Genomic DNA, 18,577 nt, shown 5'->3' on the forward strand with positions numbered 1-18,577 from the left:
TAATTATCAATGTTCAAAAGTTTTTTTATTATAAAGGGATTCTATGTAGTATTATATATCTTGCTACTTTATTTTATATGAAATGGTAATTATAAAGGTCAAACTATCTTGATTAATTTTCACTTTCCTTAATGTCCATACTTGATGAGAATGATAGTAATTAAAGTTCTGATCTCGGGAATATACAAGTGAAAATGAAAAGTAAGGTAATTTATAATTGCTACTCAGATCAATGTAATCTACAAATGTTCCTATTTTTTGTTCCATTTTGCCTTGTATTCTTTATTAATGATGTATGTAATAATGATACTGTGGAACTAATAATCTAATCCATTTTTTATTTTAGGAATTATTGAAAATTCCTATATTTCCCCCAAGTTAGGAGCAGATTTAAATAAAACTGAACCTCGTGCGGTTTCTAAAAATGTGCACTTTATTTTGAACATTTCCACCGGATGTTCGCCATCTGTTGCGTTCACTTTGATTAACTGAGCTGCGGCTCTGGACATTTCGAGGTGAGCACGTTTACTTGTTTTGGGAGCGGAGTTGCACACCTTGCCGCGCGAGCTTCGGCGTGACAATCAGCGTGCGCGTGAGCTCTGTGTCCCGCAGAAACGTCCCAATTGAGAAGTGCTTTTACAGCACACAGATTGGGATTAAAACACACGCACAGAGACCCAGGGAGGGGGGTAAAAAACAAAACAAAACGCGGAGTTCTGTGGACTTGGCTGTGTTTCAAGCAGCACCGAACCGGACCCCATGTTTCTTTTCCTCGGATTATTTAAACCTGCAGCTTTGACTCTTTCCGCTCTGACTGTGTTCCGGCTTCTTGTCTCCGCTGTGGATTGTTAATAAAAACCTAGAGAAGTCAGTGCCAGCCGAACCCGAGCAGTGCGGATCCATACGATGCCCCCCTCTTTTCTCCCCCCTTTTCCCCGCTCCTCTTCTTCACCGTCTCCATAATTTGATATAGAAAACGATTTCTATTTAATTTCTGCTAAGTGGAGACACAGGAGTTGCAGAACGAAAAATATCCCTGTTCGTCTTCATTGTGATCTGTTTGGAGAAGGCGTGCGGGAGTTCTGCGTTGAAGCCGCTGCGCGCGTCATTTTCCCCACTCGTGTCCTCAAACTGATCATTTTCTGGGGGTGAATTGATCGGGTCTCCTTGCAGAGCGCGTGGAGCAACTCGCCGAGTTTCTTACATGAAACCAGTGAAACAACTTTATCCCCTATTTGTGGAAAGAAACCGGACGTTGACCGGACTCCGGCAACATTGAAACTGGACTCTAATGCATTTCTAGCGATTTATTTATTTAATTTATTTACATTTCATTTTGGAAAGACCTCGACAGCGCATTGTCACGCGCACATATACACATCTGCCCATTGCGCATCATCCAAGTTGGAGAACCCCGCACCAGCTCACGCCCGCAGGCGAAGCTTTGTGTCTCCACTACAGACCCGAAACTACTGGACGACTGGGATTTTTAAGGTCCATCCGTTGGGATTTCTTCTACCATGTCAGGTGTGCGGGATTTCAGATGGACTCCCATCATCTGCGCCGCGGTGCTTTCATGTGGTGAGTAAGGAGACACTCTTTTGGTCTTTTTTTCTTTTTTCTTTTTCTCAGTGTCACGGTTGTGTTGCACTAAACGTGATTGTGCTAATTTTCTGTAACATGCAACTGCAGAGGCAGCTGGTGTTGTGATTGGTCATTGTGGCTTTTGACCCCCCTCCTCCGAACACGCACACACACGCACTCACGCACTCTCAGACACAAATACAGCTTTCATTATCTTGTTTTTGTATTTTTAGAAGAGCCAGCAGGTTTGTTTGAATTTCTTTCAACTTAAGCACACAGAATCAAAGACTATTTTTACTTGCTTAGATTGACTGGTTGATGAGGAAACCATTTGGATAATTATCTCTGCTGGAGTCCACTGGACTGGACTTGTGATCTAAATACCAACCCACTCCTGGGAGCCAGACTCAGAACATATTAAGCACCTGTCATCCATCTCCTTCTGATTTCCTCCTCTCTCATTTCTTGCTACTCCAAGGGCTCTCATGACACTGATAAACAAATGTACATGACAATATGTCCTACATAGGCTGCAATATGCTGCACAAAAAGATGTGACACGCAATAGAAAACATCCCTCTGGTCTGGAAATCTCTGGGGACCAATCTCCTTCCCTCTTCTCTTTATTGTCCCACTCCTTATTTTTATTGATGCAGCAAAGCAATCCTGTTTACAGCACTGGGCTGGAAGTGTCATTACAAGGCATGTATTAGAGTAGTGTTGAGTAGTGGCGCCCCACAGGGTAGTCTGCTCATTTGTGGATCCACAATCAGAATTAGCTGCATGGAGACGAAATGCAATTTCCCCTTTCATACATGCATCTTTGCTGCAAAGCCAACCGTTGGACTCTACAGTACAGAGTGCAGATGCTTTTATTTTATTCTTTTCATTTTTAATAAGTCTTGCCTCAATTTCACTATTGTCGCACAAAAGACAAGCTTACATGTGCTGTAAGGCATGTTCTCTCCTTTATGGCTGTGTTGAGACTGTTGCATGCTGCAGTGCTCTGTCTACCAAAATCCCACCCCAGCCTGTGGTCAGATTCTGATTAGGTAAATGCAGGACGATCCACAACAAATGTGCTACTTTTAAAACGTTATATGCCGATATGGTTAGGTCTGTGGCTGGCAGGCTAACTTGCAGAAGGTCTTCAGGGAATCCTGGTTCCCAGAAACTTGGGGTTTCTACTCTTACAACCACGTTGCAAGATCAACTTGGGCAGCTGAAACTCCCATCTCTCTTTCTATGTAAAGGAACTCCAAGAAGTTGTGATTGGTATCTGATTCCTAAGGGTGTTTTCACCTGATAGTCCGGTAGACTCTGTATTGGGGACCAAAATTGCCAAACCAAAACCTTTGAGCAACTGATTGCCCCTGTGTGTGTGTGTGTGTGTGTGTGTGTATATATATGTGTGTGTGTATATATATATATATATATATATATATATATATAAAATCTCACCTGTGTTGTTGTTTCCCTGCTGGATCGTCTGCGACTTAAGACAATTCAACCATCTCCTATAAATCCTTTTTAGTACAAGCTCACCCTGTTCAGTAAGGGACATCTGAGACCTAAACCAATTAATTTTTTATTTTTGTCATTGTGTAATGCCCCACATGGCATCCAAACAGGCTCCTAAAGCACTTTGATGCAAGTCAAGTGGAAACCTTTCTCAAATGTACCTGAAAAGTCAGTTTTTCTTCCTACACTTGATGTCAACCTTTTACGTTCATAGAGGACAGTTGAGGTTTTCCATTAAATGGGTTCCAGTGTTAAAACTCAAATGGTGTAACTATTTCTATCAAAAAGTGGTTAAAAAAAAGATTGAATTTTGCAGTTAGATAACCACCGTTAAACCATAACATTACATCAATAAAAGCATTTTTTCCAGTAGGTGTTTGATTCACCTGCATTTGTATTATACGATTGCAGAGGATGCCTGAAGAAATATTATCTGCACAAATCTGATTCATAGATGGCAACAGACATTCATTTTTGAAATAAGCATTCAGGGTTGGTGAAGACCACTTTGAAGTTGACTGACATTTCTGATCTCTAATCAGTATTTATCAGCTGTGCTGTGAGTCGGAGTTAGACGTGTGTTTTAGGCAGGATGCTTTAACAGCAGCTGGTGATATGAAAAGACCTAACAGTATTTATGATCAGTCAGAAATGGCTGTTTTTAGCAGAGATGATGATTTGATACCAGCAAGAGAAAAATACAATTTTGACAATATTTTGAGAAGATAAAGAATCCCAATGTTTATTTTTCACTGGTCACCAATTCTGAGTTAACAAACCTAAAGTCAGTGTCAAAAAAATCACTTCATGTTTGACCAGCCTGTATGTTGTAGTTTTCCTGCTGGATTTGAGTTTCCTTGTATTTTGACAGATGATACGAAGGTTTCACAGACCATAAACTTTGTTTTTCTGTTCTGTTTTCTAATCTTGACTTTTAACTAGAAATAATAAAATGCAACCCAGATTTCTTAAAAAACAAACAGCTCTTTATCTTGAGCATCAAGTCAACATCAGCATTGTCAACTCGCTGTGTTGGACAGCAGTACTTTCTTACTTGCAAAACCTTTAGACATTATCCGTTACTTGGTCAGTGTTTGTTTCTACAGGGTAGCCGGAATGCTGCAACAATAACTTCTTTAGCAGTGGGAACTTTAGTACTAGTTCTGTCAGGTTTCATTGGGCTATCGTCACTACGTTTTGCAATGCTAGCTGTTGCACTGAAATACAATGGCTACCATTGCAAAAAGTACTGTTAGCATCCATGTAGCTCTAAAACCTGTTTGTTGGTGGGACAAAACAAGAATTATCTAAAAGTTCAATATACACTAGACTCCTGGTATTTATGGGGCTTAGGGACCGCATTCTCATTTTTGATGCCTGCAAATAATTAAAATCCGCAAATACTTAGGAACCCCACTCTAAAAACGTGCATAATTAATATATCAATCAATCATTCAAGTTTATTTATATAGCACATTTCAGCGTCAAGGCAATTCAAAGTGCTTTACATCATAAAAACACAAACATACTAAGTCAGAACACACAGTCAACAACTGAAGCATTATATTTTCTCAAATGTTCTAGTTAAACATGAGAATGTTTGTTTCATTCATGATGTTTCAAAAGCAACTCTGAACAGGTAGGTTTTTAGTCAGTCTACCTTTAAAGGAACTCTGTGTTTTGGTGGTTTTCCAGTTTTCTAGAAGTTTATTCTAGATTTGTGGTTCATAAAAGCTGAATGCTGCTTCTCGAGGTTTGGTTCTGGTTCTGGGGATACAGAGCAGACCAGAACCAGAAGACCTGAGAGGTCTGGGAGGTTGGTTCAACAAAAGCATAACTTTGATGTATGGTAGTGCTAAACCGTTCAGTGATTTATAAACTAACATGATTTCAAAGTCTGGGAATGGGTCTAGGGACTTCAGAACTGGTGTTATGTGCTCTATCTTCCTGGTTTTAGTGAGAACGTGAGCAGCAGCGTTCTGGATTAGCTGTAGCTGTCTAAGTGATTTTTTACGCAGACCTGTAAAGACACTGTTGCAGTTATCAGTGCAACTAAAGATAAACAAGTTTCTCTAAATCTTGCTGGGACATTAGTCCTGGAATCCTGGAAATATTCTTCAGGCGATATAAGGCCAATGCATGCTTAATGCATTGGTTGCAGACATTTTGCCACATCCAGTCTTTGTTCCGAAACAATTAAATCGAAACTCGAATGAACTTGAGTCACATTTCTCGACTCTGAGAACTTGCACACCAAGCATTCACACTCACTTGGTTTAATGTCAAGTTCAGTTTGCACATTGATTCCCAGAATATTTTCCTTATTGGTAATTTCCATATTGATTTAGGATGGTTTAGATTTCTTGGCTGCCTCACTTCCTCTTATGATGGTTAGGGTTAGCTCGGTATTTCACTTGTCAGCAATTACGTTTATAGACACTCACAGACATGAAAGACATGACTTTCTTTTTTTTTTTTTTTTCTTGGAGCCAAACAGAGATTTGTGGGTAAGATTTCATTGTGATTTGTTGCTCTGCAGGTGGAATGTTGCTGTTCATGTAAAGGTTTGGAGGTCAGAGGCAGAGCAGCATTCGTGGAGCTGATATGAATGGAGATCTGAGTGAAGAAGAAGAAATTCATTGCCTTCGGTGCCATCTCTAGCTGTAAAATTTATGCATGTATATGAAATAAGACATAAACCTTCGGACGCTAAAGCAGAGGGGATGTTGATGGGTTTGAACCTCATAATTATTTCCATAATTCTGCTGATAATTTTGCCAATAGACTGACGGATTAATGAAATGTTAAACACCAAACTAGTTTTTTTTTTTTTATTCTACAAAAGATTGATAAAAACACAAATCTTCCCTCTTTCAGAGAGGAGAGGAAAGCACCAGTAACATTAGTATGGGTTCTTGAAATCTTTGAAAATGCTTGAATTAGATTTGGAAAGTTCTGGATTTTTGCATAAAATTCTTGAAAGTGCTTGGTATTCAAAGTCCACTCTAATGTTTCATCAGAAGGCATTATTTATAGTTGAAACCAGACAAGAAACCTGCAATTTTTTTCTCACTGTCTGAAGTGAAATCAGCTTAATCTTTCTTATTTTAGGTTAGTTGGAATCAGCTAAATTATTTCTGTTAATTGTCAAAAAAATTAGCAAAAACATTTTTTAGATTTTATTTTGTAAATTTTACAGACCAGTTAGGTGCATAGAGTGTTTAAAAGACACATTTCCAAATATAAAATGATGTTCTAGTTTTAGTTTACTTTGTCCCTGCTGTAGAATGTAGAATACTATCACAAGATATTCATTTTATTTTTTATTTCATATACTCAATAACAAACATGAATAGTTTTTGCTCCTTTTCAGGAAGGAAAAGGAGCAGAAAGAAGCATAAACTCATATCTGCACACACAAAAGGCTCAGAAGACTATTACATATATCAAATACTCCACAAATAAACAAAAATACATAACAAAACTTCCTTAGTCAATGCCATATTACTTCATAATAGTGATTTTTAAAATCATCTTTCCATTGTTGCTGTTCTAAACCAATTTTTTTATTCAGTTCCTTTGAAGTTGTGTTTGCTTTCTCTTTTTACACATCAGTTTGAACAATTATTAATGATGTCGTATAATATGGAATTGAAACTGTCTTCTTTAGTTCATTTGTATTGTTTTTGTTAGTCTGGCACTATAAATGTTAGAAAACACTTGAATTTTACTGTGGGGAACAGTGTACAAACCCTGACCAGCAACTGCCCGTGCATAAATCAACAGGTTAATCTCCATATGAGTGAAGCAGTGGCAGTATTTCATACATTTAAGAGGCGCGTGCGTCTTTATCTAATATGTAAATTGATCCAGTTTGGTTCGCCGCCAGAAGCAAAAAGACGAGGCATCAAACGGCGGAACAAAGAGCTGGACGCGCTCCAGGAAGACGACATTGCAGCTGACCCGGGCTAAATGGATTGAACGGATTACGTCTAACCGTTACATCGGTGGATGTAGTGATGTAAGCGGGCGCGTCTGCCTCTTCGCTCGTGCCTACGAGGAGCAGCATTTGTCCAGTCATGGATTGAATGTAGCTGGCAACCTTCCCAGCACCAGCGGCGCTCACAGCAGAGACAAAAGCGGCAGTGTGACACACTTCTCCTGATGTACATGAGGAGAAATTAAACCTCTCCTCTGTTTCCGTCTTAAGTTTTTTAAGCACAATTGTTCTGTATTTGCGGCTGGTTTTCGTGCTTTAACACTTTCTGACTGCTAATGAGTTAAAGCTGCTGCTTAGTTATTCTGTCTTGAGGCTGGCCATGTCAAGAAGCTGGATTGCTAGCGGTGCACCTGTCACTTTTGTTTGTGTTTGCATTAATGAAGCATATTGTTTTTATATTTAGCTGGCTCTTCACAGTCGGCACATGAAGCGGGACTTTTTTTGCCGTTTGCTTCAGGCTTCAGAAAATAGTAATACAAAACAAGATGGAGTGCATAGAAGTGTATGCATATATAATCTTCTTCCTGTGCTCAGAGCTAAAGCGAATATGCACACATCTCCCGTTTATTTTCAGTTTTATTATGCTAATGTTTTCAGGTGAGGCTGGTTGTTACAACTAAGGATGCAAGTTATTGATTGAGTTGATCGTATCAACAGACTATTAATTGATAAATGGTCACTTTCTTTTCGCATCAAGAGGGCAGGCTGACTTTCCATAACGTAAAAGGGCTAAATTTTTTATGAATATAAAAAGGAGCATTATACTTCAACATTTTTTTTGAGTCATTTGTGACTGAATAAACCGAAAATTGTTTTTGTCACATTACAAAACTTGCATCATGTTTTCCCCCCCCCCCAACTGGTTACAATTTTTCTACATAATCCCTTCAGTTTTTCTGTCATCATCACATCCTCGCCTTCATAGCACCTTAGTCATGTTTGGTTGAGCTGACGGTTATTCAAGGTGATAACATAAGGAGCTTACTGGATGTTGTACACTTCAAAACAGAACCGCATACGGTGCTTCTGACGTTCCACAATGTTTGGTCCGTTTCTCGGCTTAAAGATGATCAGTAGCGCCCTCAGCTGTGTGGCAGCCAAACCGGTTCACTGAAAGGTTATTAGTTAAGCGATTGGATGTAATTAAGTCGATTCAATATAGTCACTATAGTCTTATCTGCTTTTTAATAGTAGAATCGAAACTGACCTTTTAAATGCAAAAATTGGGCTTCACTTGAGTTTTTTTTTAATTCTGTTTTATTGCTCAAAGCTCTCTCTTCTGTTATATTGTTCTTTATCAGTGATGAGAGGAACCTTTTGTAAAGCACCAGTCACACAAGATGTAGCCTGTTGGGCAAAATCTTGAGCTGGAGGACTTTTTTTGTTTAGTTGCATGAATTCGTACATTAATTGCTTTGCAGTGCATTACCCATTTTCCCAGCTGAACGTTGTCGGTGGTTTTATGCTTAAAATGTTTAAAATCCTCGAGGCATTCATGCATTTTGCCTCAAACGCGTAAGGGTCAATGTGCTGAAAGTACTGCTTTCTGGTTTTCTGCTTGAAAAGCCCTACATCTAGTAAATATAACATAGAATATAAGCTTACTGGATAATACAGGCTTTCTCAACAACCCCCTTTTGGCTCGTTTGGCTTTTTTTCCCCCACATCTAAGTGCGGCAATTCACAAATAGCAATGTAAAAGATTTCTTTTCGTCTCCTCTAAAAGGAGATTTTCCCATGTTTTTGTTCTTTTTTCCTTCCCTGAAATCAAAGTTGAATCTGTTCTTTCACAGTAAAACATTGACTGCTGCAGTATGTCTTATTAAAGGCAAAACCCCTTTGTCAAATTTGCCAAAATTGTCACAATACAGGAAAAAGTTGAGTGTTCATCATATGAAACCTCAAAGATTAAATTGTTTTTTCAAAGAATCAAATTTACAATCAATTATGTTGATTTGTACACTTCCAAAATTCTTAAAGGTATGTTTAATTGAGTTTAAATCTCCAAATTACTGTGAGTCTCTCTCCTCAGCTGTGAGGAAATTTTTCTTTCCTGAAGTGGAGAGCAATGTTCAGAGTGCTGTCAAATTTTAGGTGCAACTTTTTCCTCCATCTTGTAAGGAAGGAGGAAGTGGAAGTGCACAATCTCAGGGTAACAATCAGACACTGAACTACATGGTGGCTGGTTCACAGACACAAGAAGGGCTCTACCATCCCAGTGTTTGTTGACTCAGAACGGCAGGCACAGATTGGCTGGATTTTTCTCAGACGCGTCACCCTGGTAACCGGATAAAGAAACAAACGGCTCTGTGTGAAACCTGGGCTGTGATTTCAAAATGAAATGCAGAATTTATTTTCATCTGAAAACTCAGTCTAATTCCTTTTCTCCTTAGCCCCATATGAGACACCTTTGATGTCGCTGGTTCAGGGTTGCTGGTACTACGTTCTTCCTTCTACTCAACTTTTTGTTGATATGCTTGGCTACAGCACTTTGCAACAAGAGGCTTCTTTAGCGGTCACCTTTTGTGTCTTCCCCCCTTTCTAAAGAGAGTCCATGACTCTGTTCTGTCCAGTCAGCAGTTGTCCCCATGTTTGACCCAGAGTTGAGACCGTTTAAAATCTCAGGAATTTTTAGCAGGTGTTTTGAGTTAATGATCTGATTAGGGTGTCACATTAATGACACCAGTATTCACTCAATGGCTTTTCATGATCTTATAATTAGTAATTATTCTAAATAATGAGTTTGACTTTCAGAGATGACTGACAAAAAATATCACTTTTACACAATATTAAAATTTATATTTTAATATGTATTACAATGTTGCTTTGAAACTTTAGATTTCACTTGTCAGTAAAATCTGTCTCTAATAACCATTATTATTATTATTATTATTTTTAAATCACTTTTTCTCTCAACTCACCTCCAAGTGGGACCAAGCAGTACGGTTCCTGATGTTTGTCATAGATGTGGCTCTTATCCAAGTCATTTTCTCTGGTGTTCTCCTACAACAACAAACACAATCATTCAACATTTTCCAACCACAATTCTTCCTCTAAGGTGGCGGTTCTCCACTTTTCTTTCCAGTTTTAATAATGCGTTGAACGGTTCTCAACCCAGTTATAGTAGTTTCAACATCTTAGATATTTTCTCTGTTGATTCCAATGATTTGGCCCTTCAGTCTTTCATCTATTCCACTGGATGCGTCTTTTCACATGGTTGTTAAAGAAAAGAGAAGCTACTCATTGCATCAATTTGGGTGAAATAACTTTTGCCAGTTTAAAGACAATCATTCCTGCAGCAATTATCCAATAGCAGGTTCAGTTTGCTTTGTTAAATTCAGGTGATGATTTCTTTTTTGTCCAGGGAGTGAATAAAAAAAGAAAACAGTCACTTAGACATACAGATCATGAATCAAAGTCAACACACACCAGCGTAGTTTTGGGTCATTCATGACTTTTGTGAATGACTGAAACTTTGAGGGTCTAACAACGTTTCTTGTTTGTGAATAGATTTGCATGGATAATTGGGGAGTTTGAATAAGATCTGATTTAACAATCTTGTCAGTGTATAAAGGCAGAACTCCAGCTAAGCCCTCTTCATCTAATATGAAGGAAACACTTATTTCTGCTGCAGTATGGAGGTCTCTGTTCACTTGTCACAGTTTTCATAATGTTTTGCTTCTAACTGATGTCACATGTTTGAACCTGTGAATATCTTTAATTATGCAGTGGATTATGTGCTCTTCATTTTCATCTTTCACCCCCAGTGCACACGACTTGAACAAAGTGTTGGAACAAGTTGCTTGGTGTCTTTTCATTCAATGTGACAACTTCATTTTCACCCGAATGCAATTGATCCAGATAGCCATGACCAGTGAAAATCGACATCTTTTTCTTTTCTCCGTTTTCCAACAGTTCGTGTTGGGTAGTTTTGCTGAAAATCAACCAAACGGCTACTTTATTTAATCTAATGTTTAAATTGAGACATGATGATGTATGCTATCTGCATTTTTCTTTACAAACCATTGTGCTGGAGATGTTCCTTTTGTTGCTCGCGTCTTCCTTTTTGGAAATACTTGAAAGTAATTTGTCAGAAATAATGCACCACCTGCATGGCTTTCATTGCCTTGAGTGCTGTGTTGTACAAGGTAATTAGACTTCACAGGCTAATTATTCATTTGAAGTGGCAGGTGATCGCTTTGCTATTGCATCATGCACATGCAGCAAAATGGATTATCAAGTGTACATAATCTTGTCTTCAATTTGCGACTTAGCATTTACGAAGTTCATGTGTCATATATATATATATATATATATATATATATATATATACACACAGGTGCAGCCGAGTAAATAGAAAGTCAAGTTAGTTTAATTTCTGTCTACATTGAATTGAAAAAGTGAAGCCTGTTTATCAAAGACTCATGACACAGAGTAGTATATTTAGGATTTTTAATTTGCTGTTTTTGATTGCAGGCAGTAAAAAAATCAACATTAAGTTTCTTGGAAAATTAAAACTGAAAACTATCAACAATTTCACCTGCAAAACTTGACAGGCCCTTTTAAAACTGGTTACAACTGCCTGTTTTAATAGCTAAAACACCAAACATCCTTCATTTGGAGTTACTTTTCACTCAAATTTAGATCGACAAATACTCAACCGCAAATTGGCTGGGATCAACTGGTTCAGCATTCATCAATTCAACCTGTTTTGCAACTTTGTTTTATATGGATTGTAACTCCAAGCACAGCAAGTTTACCTTCTCACAGATTTTTTTCCTCAAAGCATTTCTGCTATTAGGAGCTGAAATATGTTGGAGTGATGTTACTGTACACATTACTGTCTAGCGTTTGCCAAACAGCCAATCCAGAAGCACTGCTTATTTTCCTGTTCTCTGATTGGCTGAACCCCCAAGAATGAAAATAAGGGACTGTAGATGTTAGTGGAACTGCTCAGATGGTTTCTATAGTATGTATTATTGCATATCAAGGTACATTTGGTGGAACTGTGCATCTGCAGAGCTCGTTATGTAACCTACTTCTCAGTGCAATGCTGGTAAAAGCACTGATGAGGGTTAATAGAGGAGCGATATTGTGATGACTTTCTCATGGTGGCATTTCAGAAAGAGCAGCAGAAGCCCAATTTCAAGACGTTTTATTACAAAGTAAAATTTCCTCTTTTAAGTCATATTTTATATATATAATGCCACTATGTACCTGGACAATACACAATACTGCCTCTTTAAGGAAACAATTCCTTAATATTGATGAAAAGTACAAGTTATAGGTGAAATAATCTGGAAAAACGTTGGAAAATGTCTTGTTCCACTGGCAGATTAATTCACTTATAACTAGTATGTTCATCAATATTAAGAAATTAAAACAAGCTCATATTTACTTAGTTTTGTCTTGTTTCAAGTGTACTCAAATATTTGCACTAGAAACAAGATCTAAAATACTTAGTCAGGTTTTTTGTTTTTGCAGAGTAACCCTACAAAAGGGGGCCTTTAGGGCATGGCGCCTTTAAGACCCATCAGTTTTCAGAAGGTTAGTGAGTATACCAGAAAAGGTCCTAAATAACTAAACAAACACACGCACACACACACAGCGCAATATGTGGACATCGGTACCCAGAAAGTGAACTACCTTAGTGAGGAATTTCATCTGGGTCTGACTCTTATCCGACTTTATTGTCTTGATTTCGCGACACCCACTGAGGCCTGCTCCTCTCAGTCTTCGGTGCTACAAGGGTATAATCATTTCCCTCTAATTCCGGTCGTCTCAACAAGTCTATATAGCTCACATTTAATAAGTTGTCTCCCCTGACACACTGAAGGAGAATGAGCTTTCTGGATGAAGAGCAGCTTGCACTGAAACTGCCCCCGTTAATTTCTCTATGAGCGATACAGTTGGAACAGGAATAGCCATTATGTCCACATATGTAACGCCGACATGAAGGATGGAGGACATTCAATGGTGCGCAACATGTTTGTTGCCTTTTACACAAGATGCAATGTCTTTAATTGACCGAAACTCACTTTTGAGCTTAAATAAATGTTTAGATTTCTTTTCCTGAAGCACAGCAACTTTATGTTTTTGCTCTGAGGGCATGCATCTCGTATAATTTTACCAGTGTGTGTCTAGCTGCTACACAAAGGAAAACATCAGGAGCAAGAAGTAAGCATGAAATCTAAAAATGGTGAAGCTAAAAGATATATTTTGGTAGACCAGGATGTCCAAAGTGAGTCCTGATGTTTTTGTCCTGCACATTTTAGATGTTCTCCTTATAAATAACTAGCTGGTAGATTTCTGAAGAATTTGTAAAAGCTGCTCTGGAGCAGGATCTCTTCTAAAACATGGAGGACACTGGTCCTTCAGGAATGGAGCTGGTTACCACAGATGCAAACCATTCCATCGCAGCTCTGGCTGTGCGTTCTGAATGTTTTTTGATGCTCTGTATCTGTTATAATCCCTTTGCTGTTGTTTCTTGTAAGGCCACACTATGACTGATCTCTGAGATTTCATTCCAAATCTCAGAACTTCCTTCTCTGTACCATAAAGCATGAAAACTAATCATCTGTGGATGCTTAGGATCACACATAAATCCCGTAGGTTTCATTTGTCAGGCTGGAAAATCTTGAGATATCCACAAAGTCAGAACAGATAAGCCATGTCTGCTAAGGAAGCTTTTCCTCTTCTGCTTTACATATCAGCTGTATTTCCCCAGTGGGGTCCGTGTGAAGGATTTCCCTGAAATCACTGCAGTGGAAACTGAAGAAATACGACCAGATTTTTATCCTCCAGCGTGTCTTGCAGTTTGTCTTCCCACTGTGATTTTCCCAGAGCTACAAATCTGCTAAAAGACTCTGGGAATGAACCCTTTCCAGTCTGGCAGCCGCTCCTCGACTATCAGGCAAACCTCTAATTCTTCTCCTGAACATTGTTGTTCTCAGCTGTGGGATTGCTTTTCCTGCTGCTAGATTTCCACTCCTGCTGCTCAACGTCAGGCAGACAGAACATGGACAGCGGCGACGGGGGGAGAGAGCAAGCTAGACGTTTCTGTGGTTTAGCCTAGATGTCTGACTTTTCCAGTCATCTCTGGAGATGATTTGTGACATTTTTCTAATGTTGTTAGATCATGCCACACACGTCTGGCTGTAAACACAAACTACGAACTGACCCGTCCTCCCCTGGTGATAATTACACACAAGATTTGTGGCTTGGCAGTGACCTGCGTGAAGCACGAGTCATCCGCGTGTCAACACCGTCTGCAGACACAGCAGTGAATCCACCGACCGTCATCTATATTCTCAGACGGTGACTTAATCTAGGCTAGAGTTTTTTTTGTTTTTTTTCATAAATATCATCTGTTATAAAATTAAAGCAGAAATAAATTAATTGCAATAAAATCTTGAGCTGCAACTAACGATTATTTTTGTCATGGATTATTCTGATGATCGGATGAAAACATTGGCACATTCTGCAGCTTATTCATTTAGACCTTCTTATGCAATATTAGAAATACATAAACATTACAAAATCAATTATTTTTATATGGGAAAAAAAACATTTTGCGATAACGGTATTTTAGACAACACTTGATGTATCTGCAGCTAAACAAATACTTCTAACATAAACATGTGAAAAGCTCAGCCCTTTATGCTCAAAGAGTAGGACTGATCGATTGATTATTTTTTGGATTATCTGATAAATAATTGAGCAGAAGGTGTTTTAAATATAAGAATTTTGAGGAATTTGAACCAGGTGAAGTTGAAACTATGACGGTAATTATATCATAAATTTAATTAGCTGTTCAGTATTTATGCTGTTCCATCACATTCTTTGTATTTGGGAACTGAAACCAATAACCATGAAAAGCCATTTAAAGACGGTATGTTAATGAGCTGTGAGCTTATACCACAACCTGAAACGACTCAGATTTACTTCATAAACGAGCTGAATTCAAACTCAAAGTTCATTTTATAATGTCCAAAAAAATCTTATTTAATTTAAAGTATGGGGTGGTTTCTTCACGACTTTAACAAGTATTATCTAGCAAAAAACAAACAAAAAAAAATCTCTATTTTGTCAGAAATTGATGATTGTTTCTTTTCTTCTCTGGCAACTTATCCCTGGATTTGCCATGTAGAGTCACATATTACAAATAGCTGATTCTTTATTGGTATTTTGGCCTACGCTTTAGATTTGATTCGAGCAATCCCATATGATTGGTCGCTGCTAAAATGCTTCAGTGTAATTTAAAGAGTTGAAAGGCTCTGCATTAGCACTGTCGGCCAGAGGCAAGCGTCTGCAGGGCAGCTACTGTCTGGAGAAGAGGCTGCTGCCCTCAGAGCAGTGGTCTACGATAAGTGCTGTGAAGTAGCTGAAAATGTGCAGCTTTTGTCGCCTCTTGGCCTTAAAGGAAAAAAAAAACTCCCTCTGTTCTCTATGGGAACATGATGGGAATAAATACCAAATTATTGTGCCATAAATGTAAGTGCCACTCACTTTCCCATAGTTCAGTGGGAAACGGCATTGTTTTAAAATTGAGGGGAGTTTTCTAGTTTGGATGCTGGAACTGCGTGAGTCTTTACCCTGCTGCTACCATGTCATCATCCTCTGCTGGTTAATGTGCTTCAATCTGTGAGAAAAGGTTGAGTGGCAGCTGGTGGAGCAACATTCAAACCGGTCACCTTGTTTTTCCTCTTCATACAATTTGTCACATTTTAAAAACAAACAAAACTTGCTCACCTGGTTAGACTAATAACCTGTTTCGAGTCTCTTACTCGAAACTGGTTTGGGCCGAGATCTATTTGAAAAGTATTGAAATAATACTGTCCATGAAGTGGACAGTATTATTTCACTTTTTACAAAAACCTAAAGTATGAGGTCCAATAAAGTGTCCTGAGTTCTACGTTTCTTTGTGCAGAAATAAAATGTCCAAATGGCTGTTTTAAATGTAAATAAGATCAGTGGTGAAGATGGGCTCCACATATAAGCATCGACAAATTTTCAGTAAAACCAAAAGCTCCAATGCTTGTGGTTAAACCTATGATGAAAGAGATTAACTGTTTTTCTGTTGTCGTTTCATGTTTTCATCATTCATAACACTCTGAGTCCCCCTGTTGCTGAAATGTGCCATTCAATTTAACTAGCCTTACCCTTAGTAAAGCCTCCAGAAAGTGGACACAAATTCTTCCTATCAATCAAACCCAAAGCCAAATAGATCTCGGCCCAAACCAGTTACTGTGATGCTTTACCTGAACAAGTATGTGCCATTCTGTCTCCAGTCTCCTCTGATGTTTGACTGAAGCAGAGATTGCTCCTTATTTTGTTTGGTAGTGTTTATTTAAGACCATCTTATCACATTGTAGCTACAGTGATTTTAACACTCTTTGGGACCCCTGGAAAATATGTGTATAAAGCCTTAGAGCAAATGAAATGAATCTTTCATTGCAGTGGCATAATATCCCACTCAGAAATGTAGGAAAATCCAGCCTGTGTCTTCAGTATCTTTTTTTTTAATTATTCAGCGAGGGTGGGGGAGGGGGAACACATTAAGGAAGAGGAGCAGTCAGTCTTCTCATAAAGCATCAGGCAAGGTTAGAGCAGATGGAGACGGGGATCTCGGACTTTTCATTTAGAGTAGTCTCGGATTCAGAAGGCATCAGTCTCTGTAGAAGATGGTTTCAGTTGACATTCTGTTTACATTTCTGATTGTAAGTCATTTCAAACAGCCAGCAGCCATGTAGATTACTTGTATTGGTTGTTAAGGAGACTTGATGACCCCATGATGCTGCAGAAAATAGCTAATGGCACTCATGAATGGCCAGTGGAGTAAAGACATAGACCTGTGTGTCCAGTAGCATTTATACTCTAGAGAAACAGGAAGTCATGAATTATTAATTCAGCATTCTTTGAAACATTCTCTGAAAAGTCATTTAATATAGCGACAAAATTGTTAAGTCGGCAACAGTGCATTCCCTCATCTTGACACATCCTTATTCAGTCACACTTGGCCACGCCCCTCTGTGTCTATTTTATTTTTTTTTTTATGTTTTTTTTTTTTTTTTTTCCCATCCAATATCACCAGGACTGTCAAGCTGGCAGTTGTTGTTGTGGCACTGTATTTATACTATTTGTGATGCAATAATTCACATTTCATATTTTAAACCCCCAATTTAAATCTTTGATTCATAACTGACTCAAAAAGTAGTGAAAATACTCACCGGATGCTTGACACGCATCCGAACACCACATGAGGCTGAAGTTAGTGTTGTGATTGTTGATGCTTGTTCTACCTGCCTCAGGATGCTGGATGGAGCCGTCAGTTCCTGTTATTCATCTCTCCAACATGACGAGACATCAACATTTCCCCATCTCCTCCCTTTCTGCTTTCCGTGTTTTGTGGGTTGCACTTTGCCCCATATGCGGAAAACATTCCTGCTTTGATCAACACTGATTTCTTCTCTCGACGTTTTTCCAAATTTCCTGCGAGCTTCACTGTTCAAAGAGGCTTACACAGTCTTAAGTTGTTCAAGCCTCTTTAATTGTGACTTGCTAGAAACTCCAAATATATTTGTTTTTCATTCTGGAGTTTTCTTCTGTCGTGACATGAAACAAAGAAATATGCAAAATAGTTTTCTGTGTGTCTTTGTGTCCTTGGAACGTGCCGGATTTTTGCTCTGAAGCCAAAATCAATGGGTTTTTGAAGTGCACACGCCACCGTTTACTGCGTTGTCAGTCAATAACGTAGTCTGGGATTTTTGAGGGTAGAGTGTGCTGATCTGCTGAAAATATAGTTCAAATCTTAGTCATATTGATTTAAACACGAGGAAACAAATGCTTTACAAATAAGGCCACACCACAGCGTCGACAGCAGTGGATTTGCCTGACTTCAGTGATCATGTTGTGTGCAGAACCCCAGACTACAAAAAAGGCGGGAGGGCTCTGTTGCTGCTGGTTTCATGTATAATTCAAACACTTACTGCTAGTGACAAAGGGATACTCTCTAAACATTGAAATCCGGAAACAAACACAGCAAAGAGGCAGAAATAAACACACTTGCATTGTTTGTTTTAGCATTTTTATGATGTTTCTGTTTCTTTGCCAGCAGGCTATTGATTTAGGATATGATCCAGACTGCCTTGGAACATTATCTTTGTTTTGTAAAATCAATACTAATTGCATTTACAGTTAAAAGTATTCAAACTGTTTTTAAAGTTGGGTCTTGCACATTATTCTTGAAGCTAAGAAGCCATTTTAGCTCTTAAAGCTCAGTCTACAAACAGAGGAACCTTCAGTCTCTAGCTATGGGAACAATAAATGATTACTTTTTCTATCAGACTCATCTCTAGTGTGCTCCCAACTGGAGTGCAGCTTAATTTTCTCCTACAGAAGCAGCTTTAAAGGCCAGCTCCGAGCACCACAGGCGGATACTGCAAAAAATATTATGGATACACTTATTCCTGC

At 38.6% G+C, this 18,577-nt stretch overlaps 1 long non-coding RNA gene across 1 annotated transcript in view; it reads left to right on the forward strand.

The window, feature by feature from the left end:
• The first annotated feature begins 1,509 nt into the window (after positions 1-1,509).
• The window catches only part of LOC103146117 (uncharacterized), a 129,080-nt gene continuing 112,012 nt past the window's right edge, over positions 1,510-18,577 (forward strand). Inside the window, exon 1 of the long non-coding RNA XR_477086.1 lies at positions 1,510-1,581. This is a non-coding gene — a long non-coding RNA (uncharacterized LOC103146117). The remainder of the gene's footprint in view (positions 1,582-18,577) is intronic.

This window comes from Poecilia formosa, unplaced genomic scaffold (genome assembly GCF_000485575.1).
Source record: "Poecilia formosa unplaced genomic scaffold, Poecilia_formosa-5.1.2 Scaffold152, whole genome shotgun sequence".
Classification (NCBI taxonomy): Eukaryota; Metazoa; Chordata; class Actinopteri; order Cyprinodontiformes; family Poeciliidae; genus Poecilia; species Poecilia formosa.